Raw genomic sequence first — 8,217 nt, 5'->3', positions numbered from 1 at the left:
AGAAATGAGTCCAACCATATCTCGTAATTCATTGGTCGAAATTACCACTCCTCAAACTATTGAGATAGAAGTACATATCAAGAAGAAAATTGTTTAAGAAGTGAAAGATCACATCGAGCATCAAGAAATGAATCCGACCATATCTTGTAAAGGACTGGAAGAAATTACCACTCCCCAAACTCTAGAGGTAGAAGGAAATATCAAGAAGAAAAAGGTTCAAGCAGAGAAAGATCACATTGAGCATCAACAACAAGTTCTCCAACTTTTAAAGGATAACGCCACTTCGGTGCAAAATCAAACGAAACAACAGGTAGATCAACATCATAGTGAAAAATGTTTTGATGTAGGTGATTGGGTATTTTTATTGCTACATATCAAGCAAGATATTTATGAGAAGGAAATGTTGGCAATACTACATGCACTTAAAAAATGGTGACCTTACCAAATGGGAAGACTCTTCAAGGATGAGGATGTGGAAGCATTGTTTTGTGCTATTTCTATTATCCAACCAGATTGGATAAACGAAGCAAGGGATGAATGGAAGAAGGACGAAGAAGTATGGCCACTTATTCAAAAGTTGCAAAAGATTCCAATTCAAACAATATTGCCAGAAAGTGAAGAGGAAGGAAAAATCATATTGGAACTTGGAGCAGTGACAGAAACAAGAACTCGACAGCTACGAAATCGATCAATTTCAGAGTATCTCATCAAGTGGAAGAACTTACCCCCTGAAGATTCCACGTGGGAGGACAAGAATTTTATACAAAAGCATCAAGAACTACTGAAGCGTTGAGGACAACGCTTTTTGAAGGAGAGGGGCATGTTAGGCCCCTATACTACTAGTGTAACCCATTATTGTTATTAGTACAACCCACTTATTATATTGATGTACCCATGTAGTGCCCATATTATTACTATTGTGCCACATAGAACCCACTATTGTTATTATTGTGCCCTTACATTATTATTGTTATGTCGGCTCTGATTATGTTATGACCCCTTAGACTCCTATATATAGAAAGGAGGTCTTTTCATTTGTATCATCCAAGAATTGTTCATTCATGTAATGTAAAGGAGGTTGCCCCCTCGAAGAGGCTAAATTCTAAGGCGTTGATCTATCTTTTCTTGCGCTGGTTTCATAACATAGATGAAGATTTGCCTTGTTGATTTTGTGATTTTTTTTGGATATGTCTACTTTGGCTATGAAGGTTTTCTTGTGCCTCATTTCAATTGAATGCAAAATCTATTGAGTCATTTCACTTGCATTGTTTTAATCCTTACTGTAGAATTTCCTTGAAATTCTGCAACTGCTTGAATGAGTAAATCTGAAACTAACCAGGGTTAGGAAGGGTTTTCCAATTTCCAGTTTTCCAATGAAGTGTTGCAAAGAGGGTCCTTTATTATTTCAATGAAACTATTAATTTTGGGATTGAATATACTAATTATTATAATGTTGAGTGAACAAGTCATATTGATTGAGATTGGGTTGGAAATCCAGAGGATAGGAGGTCCACTTTTGGAAATGTGTTCAATATAGGATTTGGAGCCATCTTGTGGAGCAATAAAAAACAACATACTATTTCACCATCATCCACTAAAGCCAAGTACAAAGCATTATCCAATGTTGAATGTGAAAAAATATAACTTAGAAGAATCCAGAAAGATATTGGAGAGTGCCACAAGAACCAATGATAATCAAATGTGATAATCAAATGTCCATTGAATTAGATGCCAAGAGGTTTTTAAAATTGCTTCTAATCAAAACCCCCACTTTCAATTTAAACGAAGGTGGCATAAGGCTGCTCAAAGTTGGCTAGACCATTGAGGAATAGAGAAGGTTATGTTCTTGCAAAAGGTGGTGATTAAATTGAAAAAGTGGCAATTAAATTTATTCACTTATTTACATTTAATAAATATTTGTCCACATTTATATTGTTACAAGATTTTTTTTTGGTTAGGTACATCATTTTGAATCTTATAATCTGTAAGGCGTTTCCTTTTGAAAACAACTCCCTTGTCATCATTGGTGGATCTGTTATTCATCATCAGATGATTGAAAATTTATCCACCGTTTGATGTGACCATGTTATTGTCTTCATTCCGTTTCAATATTATTCAGTTTTCATAAATCCTTCGTGAGTCTCTGAAGAAATTTCCTGCCATGGGGCTCGTGTTTCTCTGAAGAAATATCATTTGTTGAAAGGTTGCAGACACATTCATAACCCCTTCGTGGGTCTCTAAGGAAATTTCCTTCCATGGGGCTCGTGCTTCTCTTAAGAAATCTCACTTGTTGAAGGGTTGCAGAGATCAAAGGTTTTTCGGGTGTTGTATGGGAATAATTATAATGGGCCTGTGGAGGACAAACCACTCTAAAATTGGGGGTATCTGTGGACAGAGACACCACCAGAAATAATGTGTCACCTGCAACTTCTACCAGTTCCTCTGCTGCTTTTACAATCTAAGGTAATGTCTATCCAGATGGGTATGTAGAATATCCAATCCAAATGAAGGAAAAATTGTGTGCAGCTTTTACGGTTAGAGGAGCAAGAGGAGGAGGGGGTGTAGTTCAGCAACAACAGCACCGGCAGTAATAGCACCGGTAGCAGAGGATACCCAGTCCAAATCCCAGGAGGCCCTTTCTCAGCAGGAGGATGGCGCGTTTGAGGGAGGCCACTGCTACGAGGGCGTATTTGAGGAAGGCCACATCTATCTAGTTAGTGGCTTTATTAAATAAGATACCCAATCCAAATCCCTGGAGGCCCTTTCTTAGCAAGAGGAGGGCGCGTTTGAGGAAGGCCACTGCTATCTTGTTTGTGGCTGGACTGGCCCTGGATGCCTTTAGAAAGGTAGTTTCAATTAAATCCAAATGCTTGCCTTTAGAAAGGTAGTTTCAATTAAATCCAAAGCCAATAAAATTTTGTATGACATAATCCCCATTAAAATTTTATGTCAGGCATTTATAATCTTTCATAGGAAACTTCAATGTAAGTTTGATTTTTCATAAGAAACTTCAGTGTAAGTTTGAGTGTATTTCTATTGTGGGAGATTGATCTCAAATATTTGATGTTTCTTGAAGTGTCATCAGTTTTTATATGTAGTTGATATTACATGATATGATTCGAAAGTTCATATGAGTTTAGGAGAAGAAACTAATCAAAAGATTTTGATTGCTTCCTCAGAGTTCTGTATCAAATTTAAAGTGTTGGCATAGTCATTTTGTTATGCACATGGGCTAAACTTTTCCTTTTTGTTGGATACTCAAATAGAAACAGTTCTGTATCAAATTTAAAGTGTTGGCATAGTCATTTTGTTATGCACATGGACTAAACTTTTCCTTTTTGCTGGATACTCAAATAGAAACTGAAAAATTTATGGCAAAATTAGTTGAGGAGCCAGGGAAGCAGAAGGTTTGGGCAACCAGAAAGGACACAAAAATCAGCAACATCTCACTGATTGGGCAACCAAGAAAAAGCGTACTATTTCATTGGAAACATCCAAGAATAGAAAAGAGGGAAACATCTGAAAAACTAAGAAAAAGGAAACATCTAAAATATCTTGGCTTTATCTAATTATGTAGTTTGATTTTATCTTTTGTAATAAAGAGAATGATTGCATTGTTTTATAAAATGCTCATCTCTTCTTCATAAAAAAGTAGTGATATTGTTTGCAGACCTGTGTTATTCCAGTGTTTGTGTCTACAGTCTGTTCTGTGATTCTCTGTTTTTAATTTTCAGATCTGCAAGTAGATCAATTGGTATCAGAGCATAAGATCTTGGAAGCCATCCACCTGTTCGAAGAATTTTTTTTTTTAAGGGTCATACATTTCACTCCATTCAGTGGATGAAAATCATGAACTCGCCAGTGAATGATTTAGCTAGGGCTCTTCAAGAGCTAATTACGCTGCAACAACAACAACGCCCTCCAGGGCAAATGCAGCTTGATACACGCTTTCAACTGCCCAAATTCTCAGGGCAAATGAATGGTGAGACTGTTGATTCTTGGATCCGCAGCCTCTCCAACTATTTTAGAACCTGTCCAACAATGGACGAGGAGATGAAACTTCAGATCGCCAGTCTACAATTGGAAGGCCTAGCACAAACATGGTGGGATACTCATCTTGAGAATATGTCCTTGGTTGTGGAACTTGGAGAACAAGCCGAGACCAAATCGATGCCTATCACATCTTGGAATCTCTTTTGCGAGGCCTTACGTGAACGCTTCTATCCTCCAGGATATATACAAAATCTCCTTGCCAAATGGTTGCAGCTTCGACAACTACCCAATCAATCAGTGCAAGCCTACATTGATGTCTTCTGCAAGTTGCGCATTCAACTCCATATATCCGATCCAGACGAGGTACTAATTATCAAATTTAATTCTGGTTTGCTAATGCTTCTTCGTCGTGAAGTTGAGTTGTTTGATAGTGCTTCATTAGACAAGGCCTTTATTCGGGCCCTGGCGGTGGAACGCAAAGTGGGTACTCGAATCCGATATCCTCAAGCCAGAAATGGTCCATCTTCCTTTGATTCTTCTAATGTCGCCTCTGCCTCATCCCCCACACCTCACCGCACCCCCTGGTGCACATTTCACAAGACCAACTCACATGCTTCTGCAGATTGTCGAGTATTGAAAAATCTCCGCCCCCAGAAAACTCTTTTTACAGAGGTCGAACAACCAAAGGCCACTACCCCACTTCCAGCTGTTTCTCTCGAAAATCCGACAGAAGTGGACCCCTCTCTCATCCTCATGACTGCTAATGCAACAAACACCTCTGTTACGCCTTTGTTTACCCATAATTGTCAAATCAAACATGAGTTGGCCACGCTTATTCTTGACAATGGGAGTCAAAAGAATCTTGTGTCACAAGACTTAGTTGAACGCCTTTGCCTTCCCACCACTCCTCACCCCCACCCGTATCAGCTCGGTTGGGTCAGAAAGGACGGTCCTCGTCTTACCATCTCACAATGTTGTGCTGTCACCTTTGCTATTGGGCCTTTTCGTGATACTGTGGTATGTGATGTTTCTCCTCTAGATTGTGTTGATTTATTGCTAGGAATTCCATACCAAGAGGCTCGACATGCTGTTTATCATGCTACAGATCACCAATACCACTTGCAGCACGATGGGCGCACCTATGTGCTCACATCCTCAGCTAGCACATCAACCCAACCTTCCATTGGCAAAGCTCCCATTATAAGAGTCAATTTAAACCAAGATGTTTCTTTGTGCTTGGTTCGCCCTGTCAAGCCAGACAACCTCACCAATCCAGTCCCTCCTTCAATGGCTCCTCTACTCCATGAATCTGCAGATGTCTTCACCCAACCCACAGGGCTGCCTCCAGCACGCTCTGTTGAACACCACATTGATCTTGTTCCTGGCGCTTCCTTACCCAATGCCCCATCTTATCGCCTTGCTCCTCGAGAGGCAACTGAGATAGAACGCCAAATTGAAGAATTGTTGACATCCGGTCATATTCAGACGTCATCCTCGCCATGTGCATCTCCAGCTTTTATTATTCCCAAAAAAGATACTTCTGAATGGCGCCTCGTGACAGACTATCGAGCCCTTATTAAAGCCACTGTTAAAAACCTTCTGCCTTCTGTGATCCAATACGGAGGAATTCTGCCTTCTGTGATCTAATATGGAGGAGGGATGCCTCAATACAACTCTTCAAGTCATGTAATGGGTACACGGCCTCAGCAAGGCCACTGGTTGAATCAATCTAATATGTGACCAGGAGGGCCATCGGGGATTATGACTAATATGATGCATCAGCAAATGCCCCAACCCAATGCTATGTTGCCTGCACAAGCATAGGTATTGCTGCAGCAGCAAAGATTTCAGGCAATGCAGAGTGGTGTTCCTCATTTTCCTCCTGTGCCAACTCAACAAGTATTCAATTCACATCCTCCACCTGCCATGCACAGATACAATGAGGCATTTTTGGGTGGGGATTTTAGGGATCAGCGTAGTAAGTCTCAACAACGTGGAAAGCAAAATCAGCGTAATAGCCAACAGAATTCAGATACGAACAGCCAGTCAGGTAGGTCTAATAATGGCTGGCCACAGTTCCGATCAAAGTATATGTCTGCAGAAGAAATCGAGAGCATTGTTCGCATGCAGCTTGCTGCAACTCACACCAGTGATCCCTATGTTGATGATTATTATCATCAGGCTGTGCAAGCAAAGAATGCTACTGGTTCTCGAGGAAAAAGTTAGTTTGCACCATCTTCTCTACGTGAATTGCCACCGCGAACAAAAGCTGTAGCAGAGCCACATGCTTATCTTCAGGTAGAGGCACTGGGAAGAGTGCCATTTTCTTCTATTCGCAGGCCTCGTCCACTTCTGGAAGTGGACGCTCCTTCAACACCAAATGCCACAGGTGATAATGTAAATGAACCCAAGGCCACTGAGAGACCCCTTGAACAGGAACCAATGCTGGCTGCAAGGATTGTTATTGAGGATGGGCTGTGCCTTCTTCTTGATGTGGATGATATTGATCGGTTTTTGCAAGTATCTCAACTACAAGATGGTGGGGCCCAATTAAAAAGAAGGCGGCAGATTCTGTTGGAAGGATTAGCAGCTTCTCTGCACTTAGTTGATCCTCTTGGAGCAGAGGGTGGCCATCCAATTGGGTTGGCTCCAAAAGATGACCTTGTTTTTCTACGCCTGGTTTCTCTTCCCAAAGGGAGAAAACTTCTATCAAAATACCTTCAGCTTCTCACACCTGGAAGTGAACTTGCACGAATTGTCTCCATGGCAGTTTTTCGTCATTTGCGTTTTTTGTTTGGTAGCTTAACTCCAGATCCCAGTGCTACAGTTGGGCTTGCTAAGACTGTGGCTATGTGTGTTTTCAACATGGATTTAGATGCCCTTATTGCTTGTTTGACAGCAGTAGTTTGTTCTTCAGAGCAACCACCACTTCGTCCTCTTGGAAGTTCTACTGGTGATGGGGCATCGGTGGTTCTAAAAGCTGTTCTGGAAAGAGCTACAGATATCCTGACAGATCCACGTGCTAGTTATACCATTCAAAAGAGAAATATTTGGCAGGCATCATTTAATTGCTTCTTCAAATTATTGACAACATACTGTACTAATAAGTACGATAGTATCATGCAATCCCTATCATACCATTCTGAGGCACTTGCGGATGCTAAGCTCATGTACAGCACCTATGACAAGGAATTCTACAGTTTAGTGCAAGCTTTGAAGCAATGGCGCCATTACATTCTTGGCAAAGAGACCATCCTCCATACAGATCATCATCCGCTAATCTTCATCAATTCACAACGAAAGATTCAAGAGCAACGCCATTTAAAGTGGGCTTCTTACATTCAACAATTCCATCTGGTGATTAAATACAAGAAGGGGACAAGTAATAAGATGGCTGATTTGTTAAGTCGACCGCCTGCTCAGGTCCTACACATTCTAGAGGTGCGTTGTGCTGCATATGATGCTTGGAAAGATATGTATACAACAGATCCGGTTTTTGGTGAGATATGGGAAGCTTTGCAACACCTTACAGTCATCAACCAAACTCCCTTTCTTGATTATACCATTCGTGATGGATTTACAATTCATCATCCGGTTGATAATATTCCAGATTTTCAGCCTCCTCTGCTCAAAGATACAATTCTGGACTTCAAGAAACGGGATACACGACATCAGCCATACTTCTCATATTTGGTTGGTAGGAAGGGACACACACCAGCACAGGCAAAATGGATCAATGCAGAAACATTGCAACGCAATTTCCCTCAGTTGGTGGAGGAAGCCGGGACGCTTCCTGATCTAAACAGGGAGGAATTGGGCAACCAGAAAGGACACAAAAATCAGCAACATCTCACTGATTGGGCAACCAAGAAAAAGCGTACTATTTCATTGGAAACATCCAAGAATAGAAAAGAGGGAAACATCTGAAAAACTAAGAAAAAGGAAACATCTAAAATATCTTGGCTTTATCTAATTATGCAGTTTGATTTTATCTTTTGTAATAAAGAGAATGATTGCATTGTTTTATAAAATGCTCATCTCTTCTTCATAAAAAAGTAGTGATATTGTTTGCAGACCTGTGTTATTCCAGTGTTTGTGTCTACAGTCTGTTCTGTGATTCTCTGTTTTTAATTTTCAGATCTGCAAGTAGATCAATTGGTATCAGAGCGTAAGATCTTGGAAGCCATCCACTGTTCGAAGAATTTTTTTTTTTAAGGGTCATAC

General features: G+C 40.5%; 1 pseudogene; it reads left to right on the top strand.

Annotated features, from left to right (window-relative positions):
- Positions 1 to 3,849: 3,849 nt before the first annotated feature.
- Positions 3,850 to 7,935, top strand: LOC149148264 (uncharacterized; annotated as a pseudogene).
- The last annotated feature ends 282 nt before the right edge of the window (positions 7,936 to 8,217 follow it).

Source organism: Pinus tabuliformis, chromosome 9 (assembly GCF_031772625.1).
Source record: "Pinus tabuliformis cultivar Carrire ecotype Pingquan chromosome 9, CPIR1, whole genome shotgun sequence".
NCBI lineage: Eukaryota > Viridiplantae > Streptophyta > Pinopsida > Pinales > Pinaceae > Pinus > Pinus tabuliformis.
This window is presented reverse-complemented; position numbering and strand designations above follow the sequence as displayed.